This window comes from Rhagoletis zephyria, unplaced genomic scaffold (assembly GCF_001687245.7).
Source record: "Rhagoletis zephyria isolate East Lansing unplaced genomic scaffold, Rhagoletis_zephyria_1.1 Rzeph_scaffold_02040, whole genome shotgun sequence".
In the NCBI taxonomy this organism is placed as follows: domain Eukaryota; kingdom Metazoa; phylum Arthropoda; class Insecta; order Diptera; family Tephritidae; genus Rhagoletis; species Rhagoletis zephyria.
This window is the reverse complement of record NW_016159124.1, coordinates 32,941-44,130: the sequence shown is the minus strand read 5'-3', so window position 1 is coordinate 44,130 and position 11,190 is coordinate 32,941. Positions and strand designations below refer to the sequence as shown.

Here is an 11,190-nt window from a genome sequence, read left to right as displayed (position 1 = left end):
ATGTATCACAATATGAGTGTTAGACGAAAGAGGTTTAAAAAGGTTGCAAACTGTTTAAAAGGTTAAATTCAAACTATTCAATAATTTAAATGAATTATTGCAATATGGGAATCTATCAAAATGATTAAAAGGACTTAATTTCAAAACTATATGTGAAAGGTTTCCCTCTGTTTAAAATTTCAATTGAGTTGAAAAAGTATACAAGTGAGAAGTTTAAGAAAGTTATAGTTTGAAAATATTTTGAAGATGGTTAAACAAATTTTAAACCTCCTGTTTTTGAATTGACTTTTCTTGAAATAGATTTTTCCCAAAGTAGCACGCAAAAATTTCATACACTCAGCTAAGCGGGTGAGGGCGATCTAGTACCATATAAATTGAAGTTTCACACCTTGTATAAAAATCAACAAATTTGTCATCAAATTTTCAATTTTTTAATCAGAATTTTTATAAACTTTTCGGGTAGTCAGTTTTGTAGCCCATTCAGTTTCAATAGGGCAATTCATCAAAACGCATAATGGTCGCGTAACCGTGTAAATTTCGTAAATAAACTGAATTTCCATAGAAAATTAAGTAAGTTTACGAGGTTTACATGGTTACGAGGCATTTACGCGTTTTGATGAATTGCCCTATTGAAATTGAATGGGCTACAAAACTGACTACCCGAAAAGTTTATAAAAATTCTGATTAAAAAATTGAAAATTTGATGACAAATTTGTTGATTTTTATACAAGGTGTGAAACTTCAATTTATATGGCATATGTTAAAGAATGAACTATATTTTCATAAAAAATGTATGAAAAATTTGTTTCATGAAAATAATTGTGAATATTATATTAGACCAATGTGTATGCTGTCTTTTGACTTTGTCTGTATATGTAATATGGCAAGAACGTAAATGAAAGGTTGTATAAAAATTAACGATAATTCTTGCCCACTTGAAATTTTCCAAATAAAGTTTATCTACTGTTACTCACAAAATTGAGCGTACGGTAATTTTTTGTTAATATTCGCAATGTTTTACATACTAAATTTAGAAAAATCTGCAAAGTTTCAGCAAAATCGAAAACTTTTTAATAAGAATTTCTAAAAAAAAAATCAGGTATGCAGTTTTATAGTATATTAAATTTTAGTATAATAATGTGCAAATTTCAAATGTCTAAAAACTTGCGTTGATTTTTGAGAATTTTTTTGCTGACTGTCCTACGCTTTTTTTTATATAAAAAGTATTCAGAATTTGTATAAATTGGATATGACTTACCGTTTTTTTAGACAATCCCCCAACCGCTGCTGTTTTTTCCCACTTGTTTTTGGAGTAACTGCCAATGGCGGAGAGCTTTGACGCCCGCTTGAATCGCTATTAGCACTGGGAGAAGTAATTTTGCTTTGGACCTCTACCGCTGAACTGCAACCAGGTAGCTTCTTTTGCCCATCATTTTGAATGTCACTTTTAGCACTAGAAAATAACCAATTATGTATATTAATTTGTTAACCAAGGAAACCACTTACAACTCTGGATGCGTGCGAACATGTTTTTGTAAATTTGTTGTGTTTCCCGAGCGCTGAATAGTTTTGAAACAAATTTCGCAGCTGGCCTCCTTTTCATTTTTATAAGCTTTTATTTAACTTGGTCATCCCGCGCAAATCGTGGAAATTTCCAATCGATTTTAATCTAACTTCCCGACAAGTTAGAGACTTGAAATTTTCAGCATAGTTCCAATCACGATGACAATGCAATTTAAAATATAAATGAATTCCCTATATGGTCCAGGGGTCTTGATTCAAAGTCGGTCAAAAATTAGTAAAATTTATGGCTAACAGAGCGTAATTTGCCAAAGAACGTAAAACCAGAGCAAAGCTATTTATGGCAAATTCTAGATATCAACCTAGTCTAGATATGAACCTCGTTGTAGGCATCATATCAAGGAGATACAATTAGAAGACTCGAGAAGTTTCCCCGCCAGAAGAACTTTAATATTGCGCCTAAATATATGCCATGCTACAGCGGAAGTGGACGACACGCCATTTCTTTAAATGAAATTAACTGCTGATATATGTATGTATGTACATATGTATGTTTATACAAAACGTAAGCAAACAACATTTTGCTTGCATAGTCTTCTGTTCTCTTTCATTGCAAGTTGCAAGCTTTTTTAAAAACGAAGTAAATTAGTACAAATTGTTAGTAATTTTCATTAGAGTTTGAATAACTGCTTTCACTAAATGGCTTTTAGAAACTTTAACGAGACCTTAACTTATTTTATTTTATTCATTTTAGTGCAGTGACAAAATTTTCTTGCTAACAAATTTTTTGTTTCACTACTTTAATTTATTCCTTTGATTAAACATGTTAAATAAAAGCTTATTTTTAAAAAAATATTTTTTTTACATTACTTTATTTTCATTAAAAAACTTCCAAACCTCACTTCTTCTCATTTTGTATGGTTTTCTAGCGGCTGCGGTATGTATCTACGTACATAACTACATGCATATACATACATATGAATTGGTGACAAAATTGCTTCTTTTCACAAAATAAATATTCGTACTTACATTGAATTTTGGTAAAAAATAACAATCACTAAACCTTTGTTCGATGTGGTTTGGTTGGCTGAGCGATCAAGCTCACATAACCCAGGTTATTCTTCAAGGCTCTGAAGGATTGTGCACACTAATAAGCTTTAGTTGTGTTCACCAGTCAGCATAAGCGTTTATGTATATTTTAGCTGAAAATTGTAACTAAACCCCTTTTAATTTAAGACAGCCACTTTCATTTTATGAAAACTTTAATTAAATTACCGCAGCTAAAAGATTTTCAGTAGTTGCGCGAAAAAATCAAAATGAGTGAAGCACACTCAGTGTTACCACAACGCTTAAAAAATGCTATTGAAACACAGAGTCGCTTTTCAGTTGAATACATTTTGCAAATGAATGCAATTCGGTAAAGTTTCTGTCTAATCAAATATGTATATAATATAAATAATAACATGGCGCATAATTCATAAATATTTGTATATTCATACCTTAGTATTTAAAAGGCCATATAAATCGAAAAATTCTTTAAAAATATTCGTCAAAATAAAGTCTGTGAAAAAATCTGCAGCTAACTTTAGAGTCAATTTCATTTCGACCATTATTTATAAGCCTTACATACAAGATGTCATACAAATTTAAAGGTTGTAAACAAGGCGAATTTATATATGAGGCCATGAAAACAGAAGTGGCCTAACCCAAAATTTATTTTTTTGTACTTGCCTACTTATAAGAGTCTCAAATGTGATCCGTTTTGAAATTAAAGTCGATTGTTTCTTAATTTTAAGGTACATAGCTACATAACGTACTATCAAATTAAGGAATAAAGCGACCTTTACGTTAAAATTTATTACATTTGAAACTATTTTAAGAAGCTAAGTACAAACAAAAAAAATTGTGGGTTAGACCACTTCTGTTCTCATGGCCTCATATGTAAGGTGGTTTTATAAAGCAATTAAAATTTCATTCTATATTTATGAATAAAGCGATTAATATTAGCGTTCTTGTACACGATAGTTTGTACCATTTTTTACTAACTATCACGTTTTGGGGTTCTTGTAACCAAAAAACTTGTAAGAAAGGGGAAATTGAGAGCGCAAAGTGACATTTCATTTTGAGGAGAAGTAGCTACTTTTTACTGGATAAATTTTTACTAGTAAGAACTTACAAGTGAGAAAAACAGCGGATCGCATGTTGCTTGGTGCAATTGAAGCTAATAAAAAAANGGGTGAAATTTATTTAAATATAAAATAAGATATTAGACATTGCTTTTATTAGGAACTTGCTGCGAATAAGCAACAAATTAATAAGCTGTTCGTAAAACTTGCAAATTATTACTGGTTTTGCGTTCTTGTACTTTTTTCCTAAGAGAGCGAATTCTCAGAAATTAAGAGAGTTACTGGATAATTTTTACGAGAACAAACCTAATATTTCCTCAATTCTGTTCATAATTTATTAGATATCTACATCAGACTCAAAAAAAGCACATACAAATTATCATGCATAGTAAACTAAAAAAAATGTTTTTATTTTAATGTTATTATTGAGCTTTGTACCACGATTATGTTTTTTTTAGGAAAAATGGAAAGTGTTTTTCCTATTTTAAAGCCACGCATTTTTAGTATTCGCTTTCATTAATTTTCAAAAAATGGTTTTTAGCAACCAACACACTCTAAAGGGTACATACATATGTACGTGTTTTATACAACTCTGGTGTAGGCAAATGGCATGGCAATACTCATAAAATTCCGCTGCTTCTGATGAAATAAAATAACTGTGAAATTGTGAGCGCGAAAAAATAGCATATCGCGCCAAATTTAGAAAGGGATACATATACACAGTAGCGTTGGTGCGGTACTATATGTTGTTTCACATCTTTTTCTTTCTGACCGATGAAATATTGCCAGATGGATGTTTTTATTAAATTCGCATATATTTTCCTTTCTAAATTCGATACGATATTGAAGGCCAAGTACTCGATTCCAAAGAATAACGTTTTAAAAGTATCGAGTAAAAAGTATCGGCATCAAACTGCAAAAATATCGATTTGGTATCGTATCGTAACGAAATTCGTGTCCCTATATACATACGAGATGCTTTGGTATGTGTGTGGCGTCTGTACGTACCTTCATTTAATCTTTTCAAACTTTCATATGCCTTTGTAGGCGTGGCTGCTGCCTGAAATTCAAAAAAAAAGGCAATTTTTTGAACTACCACTGAGGCCGCACTACTCATTCCTTACCATTGATGTGGATATCAGTAGAGGAGTCTTAAAACAAGCTATCTTACGCTGTCTTTTGTGTTTATGAAATAAAAATATGCCATAACGCTATCGCCTACTAAAAATCGGGCTGCTGAAAATATATATTTCGGGCCTTTTCTCAAAAACTGGTCGCTCGATTTTATTCTAAGATTCCTCAAGTCTATCCCAAAACTTTAGCCTTCATCTGGTATATGAGACATTCTTTTTCATATCGGACACCAAATTAGGTGTTACACTTTCGATTGGCTTAACATTTTTTTGAAGGGTTCTGTACATGAAATAAGCTAACACGTGTTCGAGGCTTTTTTTTCGGAGACATGATCTGTCCAAGTTTGCATTTTTTCGTTATTCTGACTAATACTTTATTTCTTCAAATCGTTATATCTCGGTTTCTGCTCGTCGTAGAGACTTCATCTTAACGTCTTTTTAAAGCTAAAGAAATGGGCTTAACATTTCCTCATATAAGATGGTCAAGAATGTCCTAAAGCTAACTTAGCTATCTACTGTTGAATTTTTTGAAGTTGATTTGCATAGTGAAGACCAGTAAATTAGGGATTTAAAATTATACCATCGTAATCCTTGTTTGATTCTCTATAAAAAAAAACCTGGTTCAAAAAATGTGCGTTTTTCAAGAACTATTTTTAAAATATTTTTCGTTGCAACGAGATGGTTTATTTTGTGAGAATCAAAAATTTTTTGTAATTTGTTTTCGAAAACTTATGTTGAGATATATTTAGTAAGGTGTTAAACATCGATTTTTTGCAAGAATTTAAACTTTTCCAGGTATAATATTTGTACGAAAATATTTTTTTAATGCGACAAACCTATAGAAATGGGCGTGGCAATTGCAGGACTAAAGTCAGCAAAATGCAGATTTTATTGCGGATTTCGGAAGATTGCTGGCGATTCAAATTGAAAATAGTCGCCCCAAATAGCGACAAGTGGTTAAAAGTTAACATATTTGACTAATTTGGTTACTTTAAGTTATTAACATAACATACCCACTTCTAGAGTTGTCAAACTATCGATGGCACTATCGATAGTATGATATGCTATCGTGGGCGGAAAATTTGGTGAACAGTGCTAGCGTTATTGTGATTAAGTACAAGTTGAAGAATGGAGCTGTGCTATCACTTCGTACATATCCTGGAAACCCCGAATTGTAACGCTTTTTCCCCATTTTAGATGTAAGCATGTACACAGTATGCAACTATACCCGCATTTAACCTACTTGGGAAGACACATACATTCTCACCTACATTTGTGCATACATATGCATTAGCATATAGGATCCTTTTTCCGAGAAGTGGGCCAAGGACCGATCTATTAGAAAAAATCGTATTTATGGTCCGATTTGCTTAAAATTTGGTACGTTGGTAGCTTTTTGCCTTGATTAGCATATAGGATTCTTTTTCCGGGAAGTGGACCAGGGACCGATCTTTTCGAAAAAATCGTATTTATGGTCCGATTTGCTTAAAATTTGGTACGTGGGTAGCTTTTTGCCTTGATTAGCATATACGATTCTTTTTCCGGGAAGTGGACCAGGGACCGATCTTTTCGAAAAAATCGTATTTATGGTCCGATTTCCTTAAAATTTGGTATGTAGGTAGCTTTTTGCGTAGATTAGCATATAGGATCCTTTTTCGGCGAAGTGGACCAGGGACCGATCTATTCGAAAAATCTTATCTATGGTCCGATTCGATTAAAATTTTGTATGCAAGTAGCTTTTTGCCTGGATAAGCTTATAGGATCCTGTTTTCCAATTTTCATGCAATTTCGAATATAAATAGCCTCGAACAACCACCATATCAAGGGGCGAATTCGTCACTAGGCAATTTTTTTGCGACAATCAGCACAGCCAAAATATAATAATAATAAATGGGCATTTCCCAGAAACTTCGAATTATTTTGTGGAAAAATCTTTTTTTTTCAAATCGTGAGCACATGTCTGAAATTTTTAGTATACGTTCCTTCAGCTGCTAGAATACGAAATGCAACGTGGTGCAACGTTTTAAAGCAACGCACCAAACTCTATCAACATTTTTGCGTTTTTTTTTTTTGCAAGTGGAAATTGAGAATAATTTTAGTCCGATTTCGAAAACTTTCAACAAATAGCTTTTTTGTGCCAATGTCAATAATTGTACTGAGTTTGGTTCAAATTGATTAATCGGTTACAGGGATACACATACAGCGAACCAAATAAAAACTGGGACGGGACTTTTTAGAAAGTTTTGGCTATTTTTATATATTTTATTTAATGTTTATTATTTTTTATGAAAGTATNAACTTTCAACAAATAGCTTTTTTGTGCCAATGTCAATAATTGTACTGAGTTTGGTTCAAATTGATTAATCGGTTACAGGGATACACATACAGCGAACCAAATAAAAACTGGGACGGGACTTTTTAGAAAGTTTTGGCTATTTTTATATATTTTATTTAATGTTTATTATTTTTTATGAAAGTATAGCTGGTTAGATAACAAATACGATATAAATCCAATTTTCATACTTTGTACAAAATTATGAAAATTCAGCAAATTTTTACCAAAATTTTTAACTTCTTGTTCAGCGTTTTTAGACAAAATTTTTGTATTCAGTTTTGTAGCCCAATTAATTTTAGCAAGCAAATTGAAAATTTTAAGTATATTGGACTTACCGTTGAGCTTGGTGACAGGTAGTAAGATCACCGGAAATAAGGTCAATTGACTTCATTTCCCACCCTGGTGCGAAATTAAGTCAATTGGCATTATTACCTTTTTAAAAGCGAAATAAAATCCATTGACATTATTGCTCTTTCAAACCTTAAATTTGCTTAGCTTCGCGGAAGCCAGCGTCCGCGCACCACACCGCGCGCGCCGGGCCCGCACCCCGCGTACCCAGCGCGACCGGCGCGCCACACCACGTAACGCTACGCCGCGGCCCCCTATCCACCTCTCCTGCCGCGCTGTGACGCAGGTAGATTTATTTTTTGTATACGTTGAAATAAAGTTTTTATATATTTTACATATCGAGGTCTTATATTCAATAATACCCTCTATCTGCACACTTTTCACAAAGACGAGATTCTGATATAAAAATCCACCTAAGATTTAACTATCATCGGTGATATTAATGCTACCTTATATAACGCTTTACAGAAAAATTTACACTATTATAAATTGGAAATCAGAAGTAATATATCAGCGATGGCTGATAATAAGTCCCAGCTGATTTCTAAAATCACAAATTAGTTTTTGTGCATTGCAGATAGATGGTATGGTAATGAATTTAAGCCCTCGGTATTTAACGTTTTTAGATTTGTAAGTTATTGGAAGATTTCTGCTGTGTTATGGCAACAACTTGTCTGCAGTAGGCCTGGGTAACGGCGCAAATTTTTTGGCGCTGACACACCAACTCCAGCGCCACTGTCGGAATCAGCACAGTGTGTTGGCGCAATTGCGCCTCTTCAGGCTAAAGCTCATTTCCTTTATTGCTGCACGCTGCACCAAAGTGAATTAATACAAGGTGATATCGGTTGAGAAAAAACTCATGTATACCCAAGTTCAAAACCCAAAAATACAACAAACCCATCATTTGCACATTCAGAAGGACCGCGACGAATTCTAGCTGTGCTGCACATTTTACAAGAGACATTTCTGTTTCGGGTGTTCTTTGCTGGTTCTTTGCGACACCCGTCGTTGTCAGTGTTCCGGTGTTGAACTAAGGTGAATTAATACAAGGTGGTATCGGTTGGGCAAAAACAAGCCAAGTTCAAAACCCAAAAATACAACAAAGACATAATTTTCACATTCAGAAGGACCGCGGCTAATTTTAGCAACAACACCTTGTAAAAATTCGCCTTGTGCTGCACATTTTACAAGTGACACTTCGCTTTTGTGTGTTCTTTGCTGGTTCTTTGCGGGGCCCGGTGTTGTTAGTGTTCCGGTGTTGCTGGCGCCATTGCGTCACAGTGTTGTGAAAATCGGTATCGGCGCCAGTAACTCAGCTCTCGGTATCAGCGCAATGGCGCGGCGCCGCACTGTGTTACCCACGGCTAGTCTGCAGTAAAAAAGCATATAATTTGTGTTTCAAAAATGTGTGAAAACCAATCAAATAACTTACATGATCTCGGTTCCGATATTAAATAATCCATAATTGTTTATACACGCATTTTGATACATTGGCTTGAATGTGCCATCTAATAAATAGTGTAGTCGTTCTCCTTAGCTGCTTCTAAATGATATCAAAAATTGCTGGCGGAGACATGAATACAGTGTAAGAAAATTCCTTTTCTATAATTGTTTCCTTATAGAAAGGTTGGTTTCTTCTCCATCTTAGACATTCCGTATTCGTTCAAAATATGCTAATTTAAAGCACAGAATTCTCTCAGTGTTCCTCCGGGGTTTTTGGACATGTACTGTTTCTTCAATTTAATAGTGTTCACTTTATTTTTGTGGAAACGGAACATGTTTTGCAAGTTCTGGACCATTTATATACTCTTTCTTCATATATTTCTCGTATTCCAGCTGCGTTTTGCGTTTAGTTTTTCGCATCGTGTTTTTACTATATTCGCAATTTTAAATTTTTTAATAAAATCAATTGGTAGTAGTTCATAATTGTGTGTGGATTAATAGCACCACACTGAGGATTTGGCAATAACCTTTTTCATCTGTTAAAAAACAACAATTACGGGACAATGTTTATTGTAAGACAACATTTCTATGAATCGACATACTTTAAGCATTGTTGGCGCTATTTCCATTTGAATGAGGAAATAGTATCAATGACTTTATTTCCAAATTTGTGTTGACTTTATTTCGCTTTTGAAAAGGTAATAATGTCAATTGTCTTTATTTAGCACCAGGATGGGAAATAAAGTCAATTGACCTTATTTCCGTTGATCTTGTTACCTGTCACCAATTTTTGTAGCAGCAGCAATATGATCGCCGATATACTTACAAAGAGTCTAGCTAGGCCCACACATGAGAAATTAACTAATATGTTGTGTTTAAAGTAAATATGAAATGTTTGGAATGCTTGAATACGTTCATTGGGGAGACATGTTTAAATGCAACTGTTGTCAACTGATGTTGCAACTTAAAACGGATGTAACAGTTTTCACTGTCGTGTGTGTGTGTGTGCGTACACTTTAAACCAATCTTTGCTGTGGAGAATCACTTAAACACGATATCACGATATTTGATGCTTTCACAGAGTCACTGCTTATAAGGCTATCATATGCACTCGTATATTTTTATATTTGATGATTTGACGCAAAATCAAACGCTATTTTTATTTAATTTTTTTCACACATAATATGTCTACATTGTTAAAGTGCACTGAATATAACCACGTACCTTACGACTGCTTGGTTTCAGTGTTGTGTTGTGGCGGTATATGTTGCTTAGCGGAAATCTGGCTGCCCGTAGCACTTCAGATATTTCATCTCTTGCTTTCACGATAGAGTCGATGCTGTGTCCTCCATCTAGCACGTCATCCACATACATGCATTTTCGTAGTATGTTAGATGCCATTGGAGAAGAACTTTCTACATCGTCACCCAATTGTTAATGTTTCTTTATCGCGAGGTAATGAGAACAATTAATCCCGAAAGTGACAGTCTTTAATTCGTGTAGACTTACAGGTACGTTGGGGTTTGTACGAAGAATTATCCGCTGATATTTGGTATGGTTGCTATCCACCCAAATTTGTCGGTACACCTTCTCGATGTCACTATTGAAAACGTATTTGTATAACCTCCAGCGGAGTGTAAGGATCGGAAGATCTGCTTGGAGTACTGGAACTGTGAGAAGTACATCGTTCAGACTTGTGCCATTAGCTGTTGGACTTGAGGCATTAAAAACGACTCGAACTTTGGTCGTGGTACTTTCTGCTTTTATGACAGCGTGGTGAGGCAGAAAGCAGTTATCGAAAGAGTCTGCTGAAATGCTATCATTTATTCTGGACATGTGGCCTAGTGATTCATATTCAGCTAGTGCCCTATTATACTCTTTTTGTGGGACGGGATCGTTTTGTAAGCCGTGTCTCATTCCGGAAGAACTGAGAGCATGTTTTTTTAAGAGAAGGGCCTAGGCAGATGTTTACTGGAAATTCCTGCCTAAAAGGTAATGAGACTACGTATTTTCCGTCTTCTCGTCTACGAATTGTCTTCCGATAAAGTTCATCACAGTATTTGTCGTCTTCATTCAAGTTTTTGTTTTATGGTATGCCCTCTAGTTCCCAGAATGCAGTAAGTTGTTTGTCCAAGGCAACTTCACTGTGATACGAAACTATATTGTTGGTTGGATTTGGTGCATCTGTGCAACCAGTTAATATCCAACCGAACACGGTTTCTTGGGCGAGAAGTGTACTGAGTACATTTTTCTTCAGGCCGCATAAAATAATTTGGGTATAAAT

The 11,190-nt window shown here is 34.4% G+C and overlaps 1 protein-coding gene and 1 long non-coding RNA gene across 2 annotated transcripts in view; both read right to left on the bottom strand.

The window, feature by feature from the left end:
- LOC108365883 (zinc finger BED domain-containing protein 4-like) overlaps positions 1-1,601 on the bottom strand; it is a 7,014-nt gene extending 5,413 nt beyond the window's left edge. The window contains exons 1-2 of the mRNA XM_017620076.1: positions 1,507-1,601; positions 1,259-1,453 (exon numbers count right to left, since the gene is read on the bottom strand). The gene's annotated coding sequence lies outside the window, so the exon portion shown is untranslated. The remainder of the gene's footprint in view (positions 1-1,258; positions 1,454-1,506) is intronic.
- Positions 1,602-2,395: 794 nt separating this feature from the next.
- On the bottom strand, positions 2,396-2,956 carry LOC108365882 (uncharacterized). The gene is made up of 2 exons (XR_001848021.1): positions 2,551-2,956; positions 2,396-2,478 (listed from the first exon to the last, which is right to left on the bottom strand). It is a non-coding gene; the product is annotated as an uncharacterized LOC108365882 (long non-coding RNA).
- Positions 2,957-11,190: the final 8,234 nt, after the last annotated feature.